The 23483-nt window shown below is 45.7% G+C and overlaps 1 pseudogene; it reads left to right on the forward strand.

Moving 5' to 3' along the window:
- The first annotated feature begins 3753 nt into the window (after nt 1–3753).
- Nucleotides 3754–23483, forward strand: part of LOC101323008 (myosin-13-like) — a 43410-nt pseudogene continuing 23680 nt past the window's right edge.

Raw genomic sequence — 23483 nt, forward strand, 5'->3', positions numbered from 1 at the left:
TTTTGATGTGGGTCAACTTTCAACACTTTGGGTAGCTGCCTGAACACTAAGTCAAGCTAAATGACATCAGATCGTAAACTTGCGGCCTGACGAGATTCCCTCACACTATAGTGCAACCATTCTCAAACTGTGGCCCGTGGATCCTTGGAGATTCTTAAGAACTTTTCAAGAGGTACATGAGGTCAAAACAATTTTCATAATAATACCCAGATGCCATGTGCTTTCTTCACTGTGTTGACTTAATGATGCAAAAGCAAGGATGGATAGGAGTTCTGTAATAAAGTTCACTTTATTACAAATCAAGACATGACACCAAGCTGTACTAGTAGCCATAGTATTCTTCACAGCCATACACTGACAGTGAAAAAAATTTTTTTTTAATGTAAAAAGCCAGCTTCGGGACTTCCCTGGTGGCACAGTGGCTAAGAATCCACCTGCCAATGCAGGGGACACGGGTTCGAGCCCTGGTCCGGGAAGATCCCACATGCTGCGGAGCAACAAAGCCCGTGTGCCACAACTACTGAGCCTGTGCTCTAGAGCCCGTGAGCCACAACCACTAAGCCCGCGGGCCACAACTACTGAAGCCCGCACGCCTAGAGCCCCTGCTCCGCGACAAGAGAAGCCACCGCAATTAGAAGCCCACGCACCGCAACGAAGAGTAGAGCTCGCCGGAACTAGAGAAAGCCCGCACACAGCAACGAAGACCCAATGCAGCCAAAAATAAATATAAATAAATTTTTTAAAAAGCCAGCTTCATTGAAAAATGACCTAAAATTTGCAGCAGTGGGAAGTATTAATTTTATTACATCTCAATTTTATCCACATCTTTATAATATTCTACATGATCAAACAGGAAGTCCATGAAAAGCACTCCTTCTGCACACTGGACTTTGACATTTGTCTCAAGGAAAAACACATGTGCAGTTGTCTGCGCTGCAAGATGAACCAGCCACTTGATTCATGAAGCACCATTTTTACTTGAAAGAACGACGAGCGGACAAACTATTGTTTCTCAGACTTGGATATCTGCCAGACAGTTTCTCAAAAAGCAGTGAAGTGTGTTTATCCTTTCAAGGAAAACTACTGACAGTATCTTTTACTAATGATATAGTTGAGTTTTCAAGCAAAAATTAAAATTTTGGAAGACTTGTATCTACTATCATTAGCTTGACAACTTCCTAATATTTGAATTTTCTAATGAGATCAGTACTTATATTAATGATTGTGATTTTTTTATACTGTATAATGAAACGTGCCAATATTTGGAAGTTCCGTATAATTCAGTGAACAGTATTTTCCAAATGATCAGTGTATGATGTTTACACATGGGTAAAAGTTTCATTCAAAGTTCAACACAGACCAACAGATCATAATGTTTGCTGATATGGTTTCAGATTCCACACTGCAACTAGCCTTTAAGGAACTACCACAGAAACTACCACGTGTCAAGATTTGGTATAGTATCTAAAAAGAATATCTGCAATTATTTGAAAGGGCAATTAAAATACTCTTTCCTTTTCTAAATTATATATCTGTGAAAGATTTTCTATATCTACTTTAACCAAAAAACAAAAAAAACAAAAAAACCATACAGCAACAGACTGAATACAGAAGCAGGCATGAAAATCCATCCATCTTCTACTCAGCAGACATTAAAGTGAGTTGCAAAAATGAAAAACAATGGTACTCTTGCCACTAATTTTTTTGTTTTGGAAAATATACTCATTTTCATAAAAATATGTCATTAATGTTAACATGCAATGAAGTTGATAGGAATTTTAAATGAATTAGATTTTCTCAATTTTGACTTCTAATATCATAAATATTGGTAGATATGACCTGCATAAACCAAACTCACTGGGTTCTCAATGATTTTTAAGAGTGTGAAGGGGTTCTGAGAGAACAAAGTTTGAGAACTGCTGCTGCCGTAAAACTCACTTAAGCCACAAAAGAAGGGACTATCTTCACAGATGAGGAAACAATATGGATGAATTCTTCCTCTCCACCAGGAAGTAACTGAGAAAATTTAAATCGCATGAAGCCTGCAAGCCAGAGGTCCTCTTTGTGGTGCTATATTGAGCTCCAATCTCTTAACTGTGAAAACTTAACCATGAGCACACAGATGGTTCAGCAGAGCCGCCGGCCAAAGTAAAATCGAAATGCAACTTATCCTGAATAAGATCCAGAGGGAGGCAGTTGCTCCTCTTTCTGTAGGACTAGATCCCCCCAGAATCTCAAGGAGGGATATTGAAACAACAGTCAGTTACCAATGAAGAGTAATTTCATAAAGTGTAAGATTGGGGGCGGGGGAAGTTCCAAGAGACAACTATAAAATGTTCAATTTTCCCACTTTTAATAGGAAATATAAAAGGCCTTATTCAAAACATATGAACTACTTCTTAAAGAGAGATATGGGGATACATGTGTGTAATTGAACTCCATTTTATGGTCACTTACAGAAGAATGTATGTAAAAGAAAAAGCAAAGAAAGAAAGGGAGAAGGGGGAGAGTTGTAGGGAAAAGAAGTAGAGGGTCAGAAAGGATGCGGGAAGAGGCCCAGAGGGAACAGGAAAAGCAAATGCAGATGAGGAAAAGGAACCAGAAAGGTCACACAACCTGCAGGGGCCTTAGAAATGAGCTAGGCTTGCTTCTTCATTTTAAGTGAAATTAGTGGCCCAAAGAAGGTAAGTGGTTTGACCAAGTTCAGTGCCGGGACTTTAAGCCAAAATTTCTAGCTTCTAAGCAAGGAAAACACATAAAGAGAAGGTCTGTGAAAGGGGATGGTTTGGAAAGAAGTGATGGGAGGGATGAGCGGGAGGGTGGACAGAGAGAGAGAGGCAGAAAGATACATAAATACACGCACACGCACACACACACACACTCACACACACACGCTAAGCAGTGAGTTCTAAAGCAGGTGTTTAATTAAACACTGTCACACCCTGACACTGCTACACATAACTAAAGTTTGGAGACCCCTGCCTTAAGCCCAGGATTTCTCAACTCTACGATGCCTAGAAATCACCTGGAGATCTTGTTAAAGTGCAGATTCTGGTTTTGTAATGCGGGGTGGTTCTGAGATTCCGAATGTCTAACAACTCCTCGGTGATGCTGATGCAACATGTTCAAGGATCACAAGGACCACACACAAGTTCCATTGCCTAGGAACTTGCTAGAAATGCATATTCTCAGGCAACATCCCATACCTACTGAATCAGAAGCTCTGGGGGTGAGGCCCAGAAACCTGTGTTTAAACAAGCTCTCCAGGTAATTCTGGTGCATATTAAAGTTTGGAACCATTGCACTAGGCCATAATGTCTCCTATCACCTTGTTGCCCGTAATTGGCTAAACAAGTGTGGCAGTACTTTATGTTCAAGTCATTACTTTTCACTGGGCTAGCTGAACTTTCTACTAGGAATTATCAACATTCCAATAATTCTTTTCAGACACCCTTAAGATCTGGGAATGCCACGGAGATCATGAGGCTCAAATGTGATGTGTGATTAAGGAAGTATTTTCTGGGGCCTCGTTTATTAGGCTCAGCTTGGCTTCCTCTGATTGGTTTAGACTTCCACACCTGGAGCTGGACTAAGAGATGTCCCCTCAAACCTTTTTCTTGGAGTAAAATATCCCCTTTAGCTCACCCCCACTTGCCCACTCTAGGCCCCTATACCAGGTCCTGGATTCCTCAGAACATAGGTTAATCCCAGGAACTTTTGAATCTGGCCCCCTGTCTGAATGGAAATAACAGGATGGAGCTCCCCAAAGCTCCAGACTCAGCAGCCCTGGTCTTCCCAGCCCCTGCAGTCACGAGCTCTGATGCGGAGATGGTCATTTTTGGAGAAGCAGCTCCCTACCCGCGGAAATCAGAGAAGGAGAGAATCGAGGCTCAAAATCGCCCATTTGATTCTAAGAAGGCTTGCTTTGCAGTGGATGATAAGGAATTTTATGTGAAAGGTATGATACAGAGCAAGGAAGATGACAAAGTCACAGTCAAGACCCTCGACGACCGGGTAAGTGTTGATCTCAGATGTCCTTGCTAACATGGGCATCCTCCTTTTCCTTTGGAGTAGAATAGTAGAAATTGCATGCTGGTCCACAGGAATCTGAAGATAGCACAAGCCTCACATTGACCTCCTCTGAGTGAAGCCGCAGGTAAAAACTGCCATGGCACGTACCTCTGCTCTGGCTCTTTCCTTCGAGGACTTGGGCTTTGAGAGTTTTTATGATGTTTGCTTTGGAGAAAGGGGAAGGTGGTGGTGGAAGCGTTTGGACTGCTTAAGGGAGAGACTGATACAGATTGCTGCTGGATGGGCGAATATACCGAATAGAACTCTCTAGGCTGCAGAGTGACTTACAGAGGGAGCTCCGGAGGCAATGCCTAATTTAATGCAGAGAATTACAGAGCACAATTCAATTCAACACTTACTGGACACCCATCATGTCTAGGTCACCGTGTCTATCACTTTGCAAATGTGAGCACATCTCAGTCCTGCTTCCCCAAAGTTTATCATCTAGTGTAGGAATCAAGAGTACACGGTGGGTATGGGGACTTCCCTGGTGGCACAGAGGTTAAGAATCTGCCTGCCGATGCAGGGGACATGGGGTCAATCCCTGGGCCCAGAAGATCCCACATGCCGCGGAGCGACTAAGCCCGTGCGCCACAACTACTGAGCCTGCGCTCTAGAGCCTGTGCTCTGCAACAAGAGAAGCCATGACAATGAGAAGACCGCGCACCGCTCACCACAACTGGAGAAAAGCCTGTGTGCAGCAAGGAAGACCCAACGCAGCCAAAAATAAATAAATAAAATAATTTTTTAAAAAAAGAGTACATGGTGGGTATGAAGCGCAGTTCACAAATTCAAGCATACGAGACAGATGATGATGATGATGATGATTGTTATTATTAAACTTAACCTCTGGTGTCAGCCTCTTTTCACAGGGCCGGAAATAAATTTTCTGGAGTTACTATTGGAGTCCCCTCCCCAGAGCCATGCCACGTTTTCAGTAATACCACGTGGGGTGTCACTGCCCCCCTGAAGGATGTGCTAAGAAACAAGCCCCAGTTTCTGAATCTCCAGGACACACAGATTCCATCTCCCTTACGCTATTTTGGGTCTCTCTCTCTCTCTCTCTCTAGTTTAGGGCAGTGGGGCAGAAGGGCTTCCTTTCCTCAAGAGATTTGGTCCATATCAACAAATCTCCCTTTTATCTTTTCGGTAAAACCCTCAAAGCTCTCCTAAGGATTTGGGCTTTTGGAAAACAAACGCTAGAAAGGCTTACAGGCTCTCTTACTTTTATGCCCTATTTTCTACCTTTCCTGAGTAATGGAGTGCCAGTTGTATGCTTAAAGGGAAGGGAAAGCAGAGAGGGGAAAATTAGGTAATAGTCTCAAAATACTGTTCAGCCATGGACCATGCTTCAAGTCCAAGTGTTTTAACTATTAGAGCAGCGGTGCAAGGAATTCTGGAAGCCTTGAAAAGACAGGGGAGAGCAGAAACAGGTCATGGAAGAGGTGGCACTTAAGAAGAGCTTTGCAGGTTGCTAGATGTAATTTCAATGTAGATATATTCCAGACAAAGGGACCCACATGAGCAGAGGTATTGAGGTGGAGATGCACAGAATACACTGGAAGAGTTTTTTCCAATATTCCAAGCTTGACCTCATTGCAGCACTCATAGCAAATGGGGTAAACAGAGGCAAGCTGCCGTGGCCTTGGCCATGCTGAGTCCCACCGGCCACCCTGAGGCTGAAGGGCTCTCTGACGTTGCACACCTCTAACCCACTTCTGGCACACAGAATGGCACGCTGACGTGGGGGCATCAGACCAGAATTGGTTACACACTTTGACCAGACTTAGATTTATCAGGAACAGTTATTTACGGATCATCTCTGGGCACAGAAATGATCCATAAAGTTAGCCACGGTAATGGGGTAATCTCACCACACTATCTCACCGTTTTCACCACACTGGCAGCTCACCACATCGGCTCTCCCACTCATCACGTGATTTTCCTCTCAATATCCAGACACTCACTCTGAACAGTGAACAGGTGTTCCCCATGAACCCTCCCAAATTTGACAAGATCGAGGACATGGCCATGATGACCCACCTGCACGAGCCAGCAGTGCTGTACAACCTCAAAGAGCCTCACGCAGCCTGGATGATCTATGTGAGTGCCCTTCAACCTCTCTTTATTCCGTTCCCTTCTCTGAGTAAAATCAACATCCATAGGTTGAATTTTCTGATTTTCTCAGACCTACTCGGGCCTCTTCTATGTCACCATCAACCCCTACAAGCGGCTGCCTGTGTACAACCCCGAGGTGGTGACGGCCTACAGAGGCAAAAAGCGCCAGGAGGCCCCGCCCCACCTCTTCTCCATCTCTGACAACACCTATCAGTTCATGCTGACTGGTGAGTCATTTCTTTAATGCATATTAAAAAGAATAGTTTTAGTGAAGTATTCAAGTCCTTTACCTGTACTGGTTCTTAGTTCATTACTCGAGCCCTTTACAGGCTTTGGTCATCCAAATGGTGCCATGACCAAAGTGACCTCAGGAGATGCAGAGGATGTCAGGATGGAAAGCCAGGGGCGCAGCATCTTCCATTACCAGTCACGGTTCTTGAAGCCACGCTAAGTACATGCTTCTCTGGGGGTGGACGTGGAGCACAAGGACATGTGCTGCCCCCACCTCCAAAGAAACCCCCAACATGAACACACTTGGAAGAGAGACTATATTAGTAGCCACTTAGGAAAGCAAAGTTGGAGAACCGGGCACAGCAACTTCCCTTCACCTGTTTTCTCAGGCTCCCTCTTTCTCCTCCTTAAATTCCCAGAATAGCGGATGAAATAGCAGAGGTGTGGTAATACCGTCACCCTGTCATGCCTAACATCACTTCAGTCTGTTCAACTTTCACCTGATTTGACTTGGTGCAGAGAGAAGAAGTAGAAGCAAGTATCTGAGATCTGAAGATGTTTAAAAGTCATCCAGGGCAATGTTGCCCAAACTTCAGCCATGCCAATTTCACATTCGCGATCCTGGCCATTTCTGCATATTTAAAATCTTTCCTTATAGTGACTGAAGTTCCGTCCATTTCAAAAAGGAAGAATAGGGACTTCCCTGGCGGTCCAATGGTTAAGACTCTGTGCTTCCACTGCAGGGGACACGGATTCGATACCTGCTCAGGGAACTAAGACCCCCCTTGCCACGCGGCGTGGCCAAAAATAAAAATAAAATAGGAACCGAACAAATCTGCCCTTTGATCCGGAGGAAAACTATTTTTTTAAAAAAAGGAAGAATAATATCACTAGTAGTATTAGTTTCTTAGGACTGCCGTAACCAAGTACTACACACTGGGTGGCCTAAGCAACAGAAATGCATTGTGACAACAGCTCTGGAGCCTGGGAGTCTGAGATTAAGGTGTCAGCAGGGTTGGTTCCTTCTGAGGGCCGAGAGGGAGAATGTGTTCCAGGCCACGCTCCCAGCTTCCAACGGTTTGCTGGCCAGCTTTGGCATCTCTTGGCTTATAGAATCATCATCTTGATCTGCACTTTCATCTTCACATTGTGTTCTCATCTGTCTCCAAATTTGTCTTTTTATAAGGACACCAGTCATATTGGATTAGGGGCCCACCTACCCCAGTATGACCTCATCTTAACTAATTACATCTGCCATGACCCTATTTCCAAATAAGGTCACATTTTGAGGTACTGGGGGTTAGTTAGGGCCTCAACATATTAATTTGTTGGGGGGAACACAATTCAACCTATAACACTCTTGTCAATGGAAAACCGCGGTCACTATCCACAAGTAGAAAGTAAAGGTGACAGAAAAATGCAATGACAACAAACCAGTGTCCAGAAATTCTAATCAGAAGCTGTGGCTTCTTACAAGTTCTAAGTCTGAGACTTGCTTTCTTTGTTGAAAAGGGAGATAAGAAAGTGCTAGAGAGGAGGTAAAGATCTGTGAACGTGAATAACTTTCACACTGTGGGACTCACCGTTCACTTCCCATGCTGCCCACGTTACACATCCAGCATTTGGGAAATCTGCCCAAATTGTCTCCGAGAAGACTAGACATGACCAAATCATCACACCACTAGTTAACGGCGAAGCCAGAACTAGGACTCATGGGCTCTGTCTACCCCCAATGTTGCCTGATTTGTATATCCTGCCTATATGTTGTTTATTTACTCCATCCTGCTTCCTTCTGCTTTTCTAGATCGAGACAACAAGTCCATCCTCGTCACGTGAGTAAACTGTTTTTGCCATGATGACTTGGAAGGGGCTGTCCATTCCTTCTGCTCTCCTTTACCTCACTTACTTTTTAAAAAAAAAATATTTTATTGAAGTATAGCTGGTTTACAATGCTGTATTAGTTTCTGCTGTACAGCAAAGTGATTCAGTTATATATATTCCTTTTCATATTCTTTTCCATTACGTTTTATCACAAGGTATTGAATACAGTTCCCTGTGCAATGCAGTAGGACCTTGGTGGTTATGCATTCTATATATAATAGTTTGCATCTACTAATCCCAAACTCTCAATCCATTTGTCCTCCATTCCCCCTTTCCTTGGTCCCCTTGGCAATTACAAGTCTGTTCCCTATGTTTGTGTATCTCACTTTATTTTATTTTACTTTATTTTATTTATTTTTGGGTGCATCGGGTCTTAGTTGCAGCACTCGGGATCTTTTGTTGGGGCACGTGGGCTCTTCGTTGTGGCGCACAGGCTTCTCTCTAGTTGTGGCGTGCGGGTTTCCTCTTCTCTAGTTGTGGCACGCAGGCTCCAGAGTGCGTGGGCTCTGTAGTTGTGGCACGTGGGCTCTAATTGAGGCGTGCAAGCTCAGTAGTTATGGCGTGCGGGCTTGGCTGCCCCACGGCATGTGGGATCTTAGTTCCCTGGCCAGGGATCGAACCTGCGTCCCTTGCATTGCAAGCCGGATTCTTTACCGCTGGACCACCAGGGAAGTCCCTCTCACTTACTTTTAAATCAACAGCGGAAAATCCGGGGCTGGGAAGACAGTGAACACCCAGCGTGTCGTCCAGTACTTTGCAACAATTGCGGTCACTGGGGAGAAGAGGAAGGAGCAGCGGCCGGGCAAGATGCAGGTGAGCAGCTTCCTGCACCTGGAAGGCTTGCTGGAATAAGTATACCTTAACTCCCAGGTGAGCACCAAGTGTTTGCAGGGCTTTGTGACCAGCAGAGATGCACAGCACGAGGTCCTGCCCCAGGGGGTGTTTACGGGGCAAGGCGGGAAATGGCTCCACCTTGTGGACTCAGGCTCTAGCACCAGCTCCATCAACAACAGCCGAGTGACCTTGAGCAACTCCACATCCTCCTTTGGAGAAGGAATGGTTTAGGCCAGTGGTTCTCAAGCTGGAGTGCACATCAGAATCACCAGGAGGGCTCGTTAACAACCGATGGCTGGTCCCCAGGCCCAGAATTTCTGACTGAAATTCCTATCTCATGTTCAAAATCCTGGCATTTTGCATTTCTGTCGTGTTCCCATTGTTCATGCTGCCGGTCCAGGGATCACACTTCGAGAACCACTGGGCTGGACAGCTCTGACGTCAGAAAGGCAAGCACTCATGTGGGGAAGGGGGGGAAGGTGAAAACTCTGCTTTCTATAAGTGGATTTCTACGTAATAATTTTCACAAAATATTTTATGCAACTTAAAAATTTTTTTGAGAACCACTGTTTCTATCATATGGGTCACTTTCATTGCTCACCGTCTATTTCTACTTCTGAACCCGAATATCTATATAAATGGGTCCTGGTGCATGCAGGAACAGAGGTCTATATTTTACAAATCCATGATTTATAATAAAATGTTATCAGAGAAGAAAGGCCGTCTGGGAGATTGAGATGTAGCAGGTAGTGCTCCAACCTGGAATCTGGTGTGGCCAGAAGCCACTTTGATGCTGTGCTAAGACCCCTTCTACGATGGGACCTTGAAGCCTCCTTGGGTGGGGTGGGGATGGGCCTGTGGGTACTCAGCACAACTGTACCTGCCACCAGCCTGAGCCGGGCGACATCCCTCCCTGGGCCCTTCCCAGAGCATCCACACTTTTGAGTCACTGGGAAGTTACTTCAGAAGACGTCCAAAGTCCTCTCTTTTCCTCTTCTCACTTATTATTAGGGAACCCTGGAAGACCAGATCATCCAGGCCAACCCCCTCCTCGAGGCCTTTAGAAAGGCCAAGACCGTGAGGAACGACAACTCCTCGAGATGCGTAAGACTCAGTCCAATTGTCAATGACCCCCAGAAAGAAAACCCTCTCCTCCAATGCTGCATATGAAAAATGGCCACATAAACTAGGATATACCTGGCCTTAGTCTACCCCCAAGTAGACTGACTATACTGGGATATTCTGATAACCCTTCAAAGAACATTTTGTCTTGTTCCCAGCCGAAGGAAGATTTAGCTGTCCTTCCCTAACTAACCAGCATCGCCTCAGAGCATCCTGAAGGTACAATGATTCCAGATTCAAATTCCACAAGTACAAAATGACTTCTCTGTGCTAAAATTGGTCTCTTCAGGTGGAAGCATTTTAAAATACCTAAGTCCGTTGAACAGTATCCACTGACTTATTAACCATGAAAAACATAGTGTGAAGTTAGTATAGCAGCTCTGACCTTCTCCAGGTCAGGGGGTGCTGGGAGGAGGGAAAACCTGGTAGAGGCAGCAGAGCTCAAAACTTGGGAAGAAGTTGATACTAGAGATATTGAAGGATACGTCCCATCCTTCAACGTTTCACTTAGGTTTAGCTCAACCAAAGAGGCATTTCCTTCCGACACTGGCAAATAAACAAGTATCCAGTCTCCTATCTAATTTCACCGGCCAGTAGAGCAGGTACCCAGAGGCATTTCCATTCAGCAGCTAGAACTCCTGAAGAGCGAACACATAATTCACATAAACCTCCACTGGTCCTTCATTAATTCTTCATTAATTCTTCTTAGGCTTCATTCAGAAAATACTGAGAAAACTACTGAGTACGTACTACATTCCAGGGTCTGCGGGTGAACAAGCAAGGCAATATTTTTGCCCTCATATTGGCTCACAGGGTGGTAGCGACCAATTAAGCGGGTGATGTAAGAAGGGAGTATACACACGCACACATATGCTATGTATAATTTCACCTCTCACTCCCCGAGATTGGGGGAACCCAAGGGCTGAGTGGGTCTTTTGGGAGCCAGGAGGCCTGGCCTGGGAGCTAGGTTTGCATGTAGTAAGTAGTAAGGAAAACTGAGGCAAGAAATCTCAGAAGTAACATTCAGAGGCAAAAAAAAAGTCAGATAGTCCAACCAGGTTGTCAGTTCAAAGGTGTTATAAAGAGTTTGAGCGGGATAAAGACCAAGGAGACAGACAGGTGCGAGGTAGTCCCGAACAGAGACCTGAGAGGGAGCCTGCAGGCATCCTCAGAGCTGTAGGAACAGGGCCAGGTGCTTTGGGCAGAGCTACGTGAGTCTTAGCTGAGCCGGCGTGGGGACCAGATGCCAAGCAAACAGAGAGGAGGAAAGTCCTCATGCTTCTGGCATCACCTCCTCCGCGACCCGACACATCCCACCCATCCTCAGTAGTACCTAACGGAAGCTGGCTACAGTACCATATAAAGAAAATAACTGTGTTTTTCAATCTGTCTTTGGACGGGGGAAGCTCATTCGCATTCACTTTGGGGCCACAGGAAAGCTGGCGTCAGCAGACATTGAAACCTGTGAGTCCAAACACTCTATCTGGCACCTTGGACTTGGCCACAGAGGCATCTCCTGGGGACCCTAAAATCACATCGTTTTTTGTTACCTCAGATCTCTTAGAAAAATCCAGGGTGACATTTCAGTTATCCCGTGAGAGAAGCTATCATATTTTTTACCAAATCATGTCAAACAAGAAGCCGGAACTTATCGGTAAGTTCCTTGGTTTTCATTCTCATCTTCCAAATCGATCACATTGGAAAAAAACGTAGAGTCAGTTGTGCATAAGATGCTAAAGGGATCCTTCTGCTTCACAGACCTGCTTCTCATTTTAACCTACCCCTTTGACGTCCCCTTTGTGAGCCAAGGAGAGGTCACCGTGGCCACTATTGACGACAGTGAGGAACTGTTGGCCACTGATGTATTTTGTGTGTTTATTTACTTAAGTAAGGAATTGTTGAATTTATGAACTGAGAGGTACCCATGATCTCAGGAGGCAGCTGGGATGCAGGGATGCTCAGCGATTAGACCCAAGAGCTCAGAGAATTAGTACAGATCACACCCCTCCCCCACTTGGTTCCATTTCAGAAGATTCCAGAAATGGGAATACAGAAAGTTCTCCAAAATAGGCCTTCAGTTCCACTCGCCAGCTTTTTAGAGTAAATGTTTGCATGGATAAGGTCTTTAAAGGTTTCGTTGGAAGGTTTCAGGGTACAAAACCATCTACATGGTTCTTTAAGAAAATCTAGAAAACACAGGAAAGTCTAACGCAGGAGAAAAAGAGTCCCGCCCTGCAGCAGCCGTTCCATTCCTCCGGCTACCTGCCACCTCGGGCTCACACACCTGTCAGGCCTCTGGCCTTTAGCTCTGGGGAGTATCTCCAGGGTCAATAACTATAATATTAACTAAGTGCATTGAGCACTTACGCGCGCTGGGAACTGAGAAAAGAGCTTTGCCTCAACGAAACCTCTGGCATCAGCACCACCGTTACCCCCGTTTCATAAAGGTAGAAGCTGAGTCTTAGGAAAAAAAACACACAATTTGCTCGAAGACAGTTTGTAAACGACAGTCGGAACCCAGATCTGCCCAACCCCAGAACTTGCATTTTTAACGAAAATACACCCATCTCAGCGCAATTAATCTCTACCCCTGCTGGCTCTGCCCTCACAGAAGCTCTAAAAGCTTTTGGAAAGCAGTCTCGTCCAACACCCCAGGGGCTCCTGCCCAGGGCCCAGCTCCCTGGCCTTCATTCTGTGACATTTCCAGGTGATGCTAATTGTTTTAAGGCAAGGAGAAAATGTTCATGGTCAAACAAACTTCATTTTACATTAGTCTGGCTATTATATATTCTTAACCAGCTTTCTCCAGTCTTTACCAGCTGGGGAGGAGGGTTAGTGACGGATACAAGGCCTCCAGCCACCCTCCCCCACCCCCCCGAAAGGCCCTCCTAAGGAATTCTCAAAGTCCCCAGAGTATCTCAGGTCCTCACCAGAGATCCCTGCCGTCAGGGCTTCTGTTGCTCCTTCCTCCCACGGAGCTTCTCCAGGGTGATGGTTTACGGCCAGACGGAGGGGGATTGTTGCCTCCGAGTGACTGCGTTCTCCAGAAGGCTCCCACGCAGTCGCGCTCTCACCTGCTTCCTTTCAGCACTTAGCGAAAGAAAGTTCTTTCTCTAGTTTCCCGCAGCCGCCCGTTCCTAGGACACAGATATGCATCAGCTGGGATGGGATACAATTCAGGGCCTCGGAATCTCTCCTCCCCTCTGTCAGCTCCTGGCGTGGACTCTCCCTCCTCCACAAGGGGGCGCCACCCCAAGAGTGCCTCACGCTTCAATACCATGGTCTGTCCCGCCAGCTTACCTGACACATCGAGACATGTTTCAACTCCACCCCTGGGCATTGCTTAGGCTTGGGCTGCAAACCGTGCTACACAATCATACGTATACCCAGAGAAGGATTTTCCAGTTTAAAACCATTGTGGCAGAACAAGCGGTTATAAAATCAAATCAGCATCTGCTATAGGCTTTGAAGTGACCCAGCGTTGCTCCCATCCCCTTTTTATCACATCCTCCCTGCAGGGAGGTCCCTCAGAACCTCAGTTCTTCACCCAGAAATTTGGAAAAAATCTGCACACCTATAAGGTTCTCATAGGGACTTAATGAGATAACATAGGGATGGTGCTGTCGACTTTAAAAATATTCGCAACCTAAAAGTTGAGAGTTATGTTTTATTTGGTGGGAATTTTTAGGACTTCCAAGCCCAGGAGGCAGCATCTCAAGTAACCCTGAGAGAAGTGCCCCGAGGAGGTGAGGGGGGAGCCAGGTTATACAGAAGTTTTGCCACAAAGGGCAGGTAGTCTGAACATCAAAAGGTTACTGTTAAAGAAAACCAGCAATCCCAAGTTAAGGAATTTAGCACTTTTCTGTGTGTGGGAAGATGCAAGAGTCTGAGCTCACCGAAATCACTCCTTTGATATGCACCTCAGCCATCTGGGGCCAGTATCCCGTGTTTTCACATCCTGAGTTTCCTCAGGGCTCACCCGGAGAGCGGCTGCCGTTTGATGGCTGCTAGGTGGCACAATCGTTGGAGGGCTGCAATCGCTGATGACTGTGACATCCTTTGTTTACTGATATGGCAGGAAATATTCCATTTCTCAGGGCCTAGCCCCCTATCTAGCTCCTTTCTCATTTGAAAAATATCTTCCCTTCCAGTTCTAATAGTCTACGGCGCTATATTCTCTCCATGCTGAACTACACTGTAATTCCTGGGTTGCAATGCAAAGTTCGCAAGCTCCGGTATGGGGCCCGTGAAAGTACATCCTCCCAGCATCACACAATGTTTCCCAGTGTTCTCATCCAGAAAACAGTGCCCACATCTATGCACAGTGGGAAAGGATTAAAATCAGATTATTCACATTTTCTTCCCATAATCTTCACCCACCCACACAAACATGTTCAATTAAGACACGGTTTTTAAGCCCTAACTTGTCATACCCCACCTGTCATCCACTTACTGGGGTAAATGCTGTCTCACGTGCTATACAAAATGCCGGGGAAAAGCAGCATTTGGGTCCCTGAGGCCTGCTGTGACGGCTGTCCTTTTCTTCTAACTCCCAGAATGACACTGACATCCTGGGCCTCAGCTCAGAGGAGGAAGTTGGGATCTACAAGCTCACAGGCGCCATGATGCACTGCGGGAACGTGAAATTCAAGCAGAAACAGCGGGAAGTGCAGGCAGAGCCAGACGGCACCGAAGGTACCACATCTGGGAACGGGACAGAGGTTTGCCTCTCCCCCTGCGTTCCCGTGTGGACTGGGCCACAGGAGATAAACCTTGTGTTCATCACAAGAGCTGCTCTTGGAAAACCATACAAACTGAATTTGGGTTGTCCACAGCTTTTTGAACATGCGCTGGGGAAGTCCATTCACTTGGTCAAGGAATCATTTAGTGGAGATTCCTTAGAAAACAAGAGCATCATCTCATAAGTGAATAATCTCTGTCCAGTATCTCTCACCGTCAGTTTACCTGTTATTTTAGGGTGGACATTTATGATGGTTGAATGAATTTCACTTTCTTTCTGTGCTTACATATCATTATTAATATCCAGAATATTGTCCTACTCACTGAGCCTAAAATAAGAACCTTGGTTAGGCAGCCATTAATTCAGGTTAATAAATTAATTAACCTAAATTAATGAATTAATTAGCTGCCCGTTTAGGTGGCAGATAAATTTCTCCCTCCTATCACTGTCTCTTCCGCCTCCTACATCTGTTGAACTGTCCCTGAACCAAGGACTGGTGAACAAATCTTCCTCCCCATGACTCTCACCTGAATGACCTCACCACCTGCCTCTGCCTTCATCCCAAACAGGCCTGGAAACAGAGTAGAGGGCAGTGTAGGGGCTGACCGACGGCCAGACCCATCGCCATATACCCTGCATGCCACATGCCTCTAGCACTTCATCTTACAAGCTCCCAGAGTCAAAGGCTGGTTCATCCCTAATAATTCTACCTTTTGATAACATCCCCACACTGCATGAAGCAGTGCGTCTGGCACCCCAGCTGATAAAAAGGAATGATAGCCATGAGTTAAAGGCCAGGAAAATATACACGACTTTATCACTGTCCATAAAGGCTCTCCTGATCCGCTTAGGTTTGTCCAGGATGGTCTCCCTTGTTATGAACTCAAAGTCAACTGATTAGTAACCTCATCCTGGGAGTGATATCTCATTACATTCACAGGTTCCACCCACACTCAAGTGAAGGGGATTATACAGGAAATGTACACCCACGGGTGCATTGTCCTCCCAATGGTGCACGGGAAGTAACAGGAGAAAAATTCAACGTGTTCAGAGCAGGGAGCCCTTCTGATTGATTGGGGTAGTCAGGGAAGGCTTCCTGGGGGAGGTGGGGTCATTGACTTGGACTTTGAAAGATGGGTAGGATCCTAAAAGGTGGGGGGGCAGGCAGTCTAAGCAGAAGAAATGATGAGCAAGGGGGCTAAGGAAGGGATGTGATAGGGACAGAGAAGCAGAGAGCGGTCCACTTTGGCTATAGAAGACGATATGTGTAGTGGATTTGTAAGAGATGGGAATTAAAAAGCGATTATTTTGGCCTCAGTTTGGAAAGGCCTTGAGTGCGAGGATAAATGGTTTAGAATGTATGTGATAGACACCAGAAGCCGCTGGCACTCCAAGCAGCAGCGGAGTATGTGTGACAGCCTGGAATCAATCCATCTGTAGTCATGCTCACCCAGAGTGTGGAATGTAGGGAAAAAATGCCTCAGGCTCCTCAGCGCAGGCGGACCATATGGATATGTATCACGGCAAGGTCCCACACCCTCTTCCAGCCCTGGTCCCACACCCTCTTCCAGCCCTGGCAGCCACGTGTGCAGTGTTGAGAAGCAGAAAGAGCCTGGCAAAGGGGAAAACGGTGGCTGTAACCGGGGCCTGAGCTCCTCTGATGATGCTACCCACCCAAGTCAGAGTTTGCTGAGTGCTTACTGTATACCAGGACTGCTTCACAGCCACCCAGTAACATAAGTACTGTCACTGTCCCCCAGTTGACAGATGGCAAGACTGAGGCATAAAGGAGCAAAGCCTAAATTTGAACCCAGGCTCTTTGCTACTTTACTATTCTACAGTCTTAGAAACCATAGAGATGCAAGCTATTTTTAAGGTGAAATGAACAGGACCTAGATGCCTCTCTCAACACTGCATGTCAGGGGTGAAAAAGAAGGATGGACCACCCCAAGCTTTCAAGTTTAAGTAACCAGAAGAATAATGGTAAATGGGCAAAGTAGGAAGAAGGGATGGTTTGAGCAAAGAGTAAAACTCACAACTGGTCTCTTACTAAGTCCTTCACAAACACTGCCCTGGATTTTTATTATCTTGGCTCCCAAACCAGCAATGAGGTGACGGTCCCAACCAAGGAGGAGCTGTCCTTGGGAAGCAGCATTTCTCTACCTTTTCTATGAGCTCAATGCAGGCAGCCCGGTCCATCCCAAAGTCAACTGAACTCCTAGTGAACTATATGAAATTGCCCATATTCAACTGAGCTTGACCATCTCCAAATACTTGCAGGTGGGGTGAAGGTTTCGTACTTCTCTCTCAGCTATTAGCAGGGCACTTTGCAGAAATTAGGAAGGTGCTGAACTTATATTAACTGTCCAAATGGTACTTCCTTTACTCATATACCATGTTGCTGTATTATCAGACTCCAACAATACTACATAACAATATGTTTTTTAATGAAATTTAAATATCAGTAAGTCAAGATCAACCTATTTCTAAAGATTGTATCTAGAAGGCAAAGTGAAAGTTCTCGAAAACCCAGGACCCTGGATTATGGGGTTGAAACTCCATTAGTCAAGTCCAGGCCTGGGGCGTGTAGGAAAACATAAAAACGTCCAAAAGGATTATAGAAAATACTTCTAGGAGGACCCAGGGCCTAATTGGCTGTTTTAGCAGCTGCTGTCTGTGTGACACCATTTCTCCTCCTCCTTCAGTGGCTGACAAAGCTGGGTACCTGATGGGTCTGAATTCTGCAGAAATGCTGAAAGGCCTGTGCTGTCCAAGGGTGAAGGTTGGGAACGAATATGTCACTAAAGGGCAAAATGTCCAGCAGGTAATGGAGATGCTCTGAATCCGAATGACTCACGTATTTTGCTATTTTAACCACCATCCTAAAGTTCTTTCGGTTGCAGGAATCAGAAACACATATGAAACTGGCCTCACCATGAAGGGGGAATTCATTCTCAGGCCTCAGGGGTAACTCAAGGAGTGCCTTGGGTGCCATGAGGGTCAGGAGCCAGGAAGTGAAGAGCCCTCCAGAGCCAGGCAGCCTCTCTGGCAAGACAGCTCCAGGCTGTCTTCTCTCTCCTGCTCTGTTGTGTTCTCACTAGGTGGAGAACACCTAGTGTTCTAGGAACCTCTCCTAGAGGTTCCTAGGAACCTCTCCTGCCCATGGCCACCCCAGAACTCCCAAGTTTACATCTCTGTGGTTCCAGCCTCACCCTGAGACTGAGACCAGCATCTTTTGATCCCAATTCCAAATTCTCAGGAGAGACACTCTGTTTAGCCCAACTTGGACCAAATGTCCACCTCTGGTTCAATTAGGTGTGGCCGGGGCTAGAGTCACGTGTTATAACCAAGGTTGGGAGAAAACGATCTTTGTAAATGGGATAGACCTCATGGAACGGAGCAGATGTCTCAAGACAGATGTAATATTAGACTGAAATATATGAAATTGCCAATCTCCAGCTGCTTTTGACTTTCAAGACGTGAACTTTGTCTGTTTCAACTTAATACAATCATAAAAACATTAATTTGAAGGTTGAGTGGGTGTTCGTTTTTTCAAGGTGACCAATTCTGTGGGCGCTCTGGCCAAAGCTGTCTAAGAGAAGCTGTTCCTGTGGATGGTCACCTGCATCAACCAGCAGCTGGACACCAAGCAGCCCAGGCAGTACTTCACTGGGGTCTTGGACATCGCTGGCTTTGACATCTTTTTTTTTTTTTTTTTTTTTTTGTGGTACGCGGGCCTCTCACTGCTGTGGCCTCTTCCGTTGCGGAGCACAGGCTCCGGACGCACAGGCTCAGTGGCCATGGCTCATGGGCCCAGCCGCTCCGTGGCATGTGGGATCTTCCCGGACCGGGGCACGAACCCGTGTCCCCTGCATCGGCAGGCGGACTCTCAGCCACTGCACCACTAGGGAAGCCCGGCTTTGACATCCTTGACGCGAGTTGTTTGCATCAATGACAAGCCTCAAAGCACCCTTCTGCTTTGTGTCTGCTTTGCTGAGTCTCCATTGGATTTTCCAAACTCACTACAACTCTTTGGTATTCGAAATACCCAGTTCAACAGCCTGGAGCAGCTGTGCATCAACTTCACCAATGAGAAGCTGCAGCAGTTCTTCAACCACCACATGTTCGTGCTGGAGCAGGAGGAGGACAAGAAGGAGGGCATCGAGTGGGAGTTCATCGACTTCCGGACGGACCTGGCCGCCTGCATGGAGCTCCTCGAGAAGGTAAAGAAACACTGCTCTCCAGGGACAGCTCCGCCTTGGTTGGACGACCACCTCTTTGCTCTAACTCTTTTCTGCTAATGGATTGGCTCCCCTAAACCCACTCCCCCAGGCTCTGAGCCTTCAGATAGCTGAATTCCCTGTGCAGAAAGGGTAAATGTTTGGAAAGCACACAGAATCTGTTCAGACACTTAAAGAGGTGCGTGGGTGATTAACATCCCAGGGCTCAGTTACCCCTGAGAATGTGCATGGAGCCCAGGGGTGACTGGGCATTTCATACATACCTGACTTGTCCAAAGACCCCAGGAGGAGGACCATGGAGCAGTGGGCTTCCTGGAGGAATGTTACTATGAAAAAAGCAAGGGCTTCCCTGGTGGCACAGTGGTTAAGAATCCACCTGCCGATGCAGGGGACACAGGTTCGAGCCCTGGTCCGGGAAGATCCCACACGCGGCGAAGCAACCAAGCCCGTGCGCCACAACTACTGAGCCTGCGCTCTAGAGCCCGCGTGCCACAACTACAGAAGCCCGCGTGCCTAGAGGCCATGCCCCACAACAAGAGAAGCCCACGCACGGCCACAAAGAGTAGCCCCCGCTCGCCGCAACTAGAGAAAGCCCATGTGCAGCAACGAAGACCCAACGCAGCCAAAAAAAAAAAAAACAAACAGATGACATACATTTTTAAAAAGGAATTCCCATCACATTTTGAGCACTGGTCATGTTGGAAGCCTATCTTCCTAAGGTGGCTACTGAGAAACCCAGATTTTATTGCTTAAACTATTACTCATGTGATTTTATGTCTAAGTATCCAACTTTACATTTTTGCTAAATCTATTGCTAAAAGTGAGTAAGTTGGCGAAAACTCAGCTTTTTTCCTTCCTACGTAGGGAAAAACCCAGTTCTTTCCTACTGCGTGTTTCTTTCCTGTGAACTTCCTTTACCACTCACATAGACGCTTCGTTTTTGATACTTCTGGTCACCAAATGTGTGGAGGTTTTTCCTCACAACGACAAGCAATTCTCTGCAACACCAGCTGGGTGTCCTACAATTTAAGTCAATTCGGACACTATCTACCCAGAGATGCCAAGTGCAAGCAGTAGGTCCCTGGTGCCCTACAACCTCTGACCTACTGGGCTACAAATCGAACGTTCGCACAACCCCGTCCTCAGATTTAATTAATTTGCTAAAGGGGCTCACAGAATTCAGGAAAACACTTACTCACGTTTACCAGTTTATTAAAGGATATGATAAAGGATACAGATGAACAGCCAGATGAAGAGATACAGGGGGCAAGGGAGGGTCCCAAGTGCAGGAGCTTCCGTTCCCATCGGGCTGGCGTGTGTCACCCTATCGGTATGTGGATGTGTTCTCCAACCCGGAAGCTCTCAGAACCACCTACGATCGGGATTTTATGGAGGCTTCCCATGTAGGCACGATCGATCATTAACTCCATTTCCAGCCCCTCTCCCCTCTCTGGAGGATGCGGGGAGAGGACTGAAAATCCCAAGCTTCTAATCGTGGCTTGGTCTTTCTGGTGACCAGTCCCCATCCAGGAGCGCACCCAGAGTCACCTCAACAGAACAACAGATGCCCCTAGTACCCTTATCACTAAGGAAAATTACAAAGGCTTCAGAAGCTCTGTGCCAGGAAACAGGGACAGAGACCAATATATATATTTTCTATTACCTCACAATGAGCTACATTTATATACATGCAATTTCATTCCATGCTCTTTTGTTCAACAAATACTAAATTAGCACCTACCATATGTCGAGCACTGTTCTGTCATCGCACCAAACAGACCAACAGCCTTGTTCTCACAGTACTTACATCCCAGTGTTCCTAGTAACAGAGTGACAGCACCAAAGAAGTTGTCCTCGACTCCTACAGATGACGGAGTCATTGGGATGTACTAGTAAATGCTGAGGATAGTCTGTTATCCTCCTTCCAGCCGATGGGCATCTTCTCCATCCTGGAAGAGGAGTGCATGTTCCCCAAGGCCACAGACACCTCCTTCAAGAACAAGCTGTATAACCAGCACTTGGGCAAGTCCAACAACTTCCAGAAGCCCAAGCCTGCCAAAGGCAAGGCTGAGGCCCACTTCTCCCTGATCCACTACGCAGGCACTGTGGACTACAACGTTGCCGGGTGGCTGGACCAGAACAAGGAACCCCTGAACGAGACGCTGGTCGGCCTGTACCAGAAGTCTTCGCTGAAGCTGCTGTCCTTCCTTTTTTCCAACTATGCTGGTGCAGAAGCAGGTGAAATTTTTTTTTAATTCCCCCTGTGGAAACTCTGTGTAATTACTCATAACTCATGAAGAACCAGTAGCTGGACATGAGCTTCACGTTGAGCTTGATTTATTTGTCTGTCTCTGATCTCTGTTTTTCTTTCTCCTACTTCTATTCTTCCTCTTCCTTAAGAGATCAAGCTCTAACCATATGACCCAGCATTTCCACTCCTGGGTATATATCCAAAAAAAAACAAAAACACTAATTGGAAAAGATACAGGCACTCCAATATTCATAGCAGCATTATTTACAATTGCCAAGGTATGGAAGCAACCTAAGTGTCCATCACCAGATAAATGGATAAAGAAGATGTGATATATATATATATATATACATATAATGGAATATTACTCAGCCATAGAAAAGAATGAAATTTTGCCATTTGCAGCAACATGGATGGACTTGGAGGGCATTATGCTAAGTGAAATAAGTCAGACAGAGAAAGATAAATACTGTATGATATCACTTACATGTGGAATCTAAAAAGTATAACCAACTGGTGAATAAAACAACTAAGAAGCAGACTCACAGATATAGAGAACAAACTAGTGGTTACCAGTGGGGAGAGGGAAGGGGGAGGGGCAATACAAGGGTGGGAGGGAAAAAGGGTTATTATGAGATTATATGAAATCACGTTGTGAAACTTGTGAAAATTGTAAAGCACTGTAGAATTTAAAGAAATTTTCATTCAATAAAAAATAAATTAATGTTTTTAAGTTGAAAAAAAAATTTTTTTAAAGAGATTAGGTTCTACGGAGGTGAACAGGGCCTCCCAGTGGACACAATAGCCAATACCACATTCTTTAATAGGTTTTTTTTTACTGAGATATAATTCATATAGCATAAAATTCACCCTTTAAAAAATTCAGCGGTGGGACTTCCCTGGTGGTGCAGTGGTTAAGAATCCGCCTGCCAATGCAGGGGACACGGGTTTGAGCCCTGGTCCGGGAAGATCCCACATGCCGTGGAGCAACTAAGCCCCTGCGCCACAGCTACTGAGCCTGCGCTCTAGAGCCCGTGCTCCGCAAGGAGAGAAGCCACCGCAATGAGAAGCCCACGCACCACCATAAAGAGGAGTCCCCGCTCACCACAGCTAGTGAAAGCCCGTGCACAGCAACGAAGACCCAACACAGCCAAAAATAAAATAAATAAATTTATCAAAAAAAAAAATTCAGCGGTTTTTGGTATATTTATGGGTTGTGCAACCATTACCAGTACGTAATTGCAGAACATTTTCATCACACCAGTAACCCTTTAGCAGTCACTTTCCACCTGCCTCCTTCCCAGCTTGTGGCAGTTGCCAAACTACTTTCTGTCTCTATGAATTTGCCCATGCTGGATGTTTCATGTAAGTGGAATCATACACTGTATGGTCTTTTGTGTCTGGCTTCTTTCACTTAGCTTAACGTTCTTCAGGCGTCCATGTTGCAGCAAGTGTCAGCAATTCATTTCTTTTTATAGGTGAATAATATTCCACTGCGTGGATCTTAACACAGTTTTGTCTATCCACTCATCAGTTGATGGACCTTTATGTTTTCTCTACTTTTGGGTACTATGAATAATGCTGCTATGAACATTTTATAGAAGTTTCTATGTGGATATTGTTAATGCTTTGGGGTACATACCTAGGGATGGAACTACTGAATCATATGGTAACTCTATGTTTAACTTTTGGAGGAACTTCCAGACCATTTTCCCAAATGGCTGCACAAGCCAGTATCACTTGTTAAGATTACCTATATATTTTTAAAGTAATTTCCAGAATAAGGTTTAAAAATTATGGACTATTTTAAATGCATTAATTTAACAGATTAATGCTTTTAATTCATGCAATATAATCATTCATTAGATAATTTTTTACAATTAATGTCTAGTGTATTGGGCAGTATAATATAAAGATGGGCATAACTTTAAACTTGAATGATGAACACCATCGTCTTCAAATCTAATTAGGGCATCTCTATAACTGTATTGCA

The sequence above is a fragment of the Tursiops truncatus genome, chromosome 20, assembly GCF_011762595.2.
Source record: "Tursiops truncatus isolate mTurTru1 chromosome 20, mTurTru1.mat.Y, whole genome shotgun sequence".
NCBI lineage: Eukaryota > Metazoa > Chordata > Mammalia > Artiodactyla > Delphinidae > Tursiops > Tursiops truncatus.